This window comes from Geospiza fortis, unplaced genomic scaffold, assembly GCF_000277835.1.
Source record: "Geospiza fortis unplaced genomic scaffold, GeoFor_1.0 scaffold660, whole genome shotgun sequence".
NCBI lineage: Eukaryota > Metazoa > Chordata > Aves > Passeriformes > Thraupidae > Geospiza > Geospiza fortis.
In genome coordinates, this window is record NW_005054719.1 from 132,498 (window position 1) to 132,820 (window position 323).

The window sequence follows — 323 nt, forward strand, 5'->3', positions numbered from 1 at the left end:
GGGATCCCGGGGGGTCCCTGAGGGGATTTTGGGGGGTCCCCAAGGGAGGGGGTTGGGTTCTGGGGTTCCTCCGTCTGGATTTAGGGGATCCCTGGGGTGGCTTTTGGGGGGGCGGGGAGAGGTCCCTGGGCTGGGTTAGGGGGATTGGGGGAGGCCCGGGAAAGGTTTGGGGGTCCTGGGGCTCATTTGGGGGATCCCTGGAGTGGTTTGGGGGTCCCTAAACTGGTTTTGGGGTCCCTGAACTGGTTTAAGGGTTTCTGGACTGGTTTTAGGGTCCTCAAACTGGTTTTGCTGTCCCTGGACTGGTATTGGGGGTCCCTGGA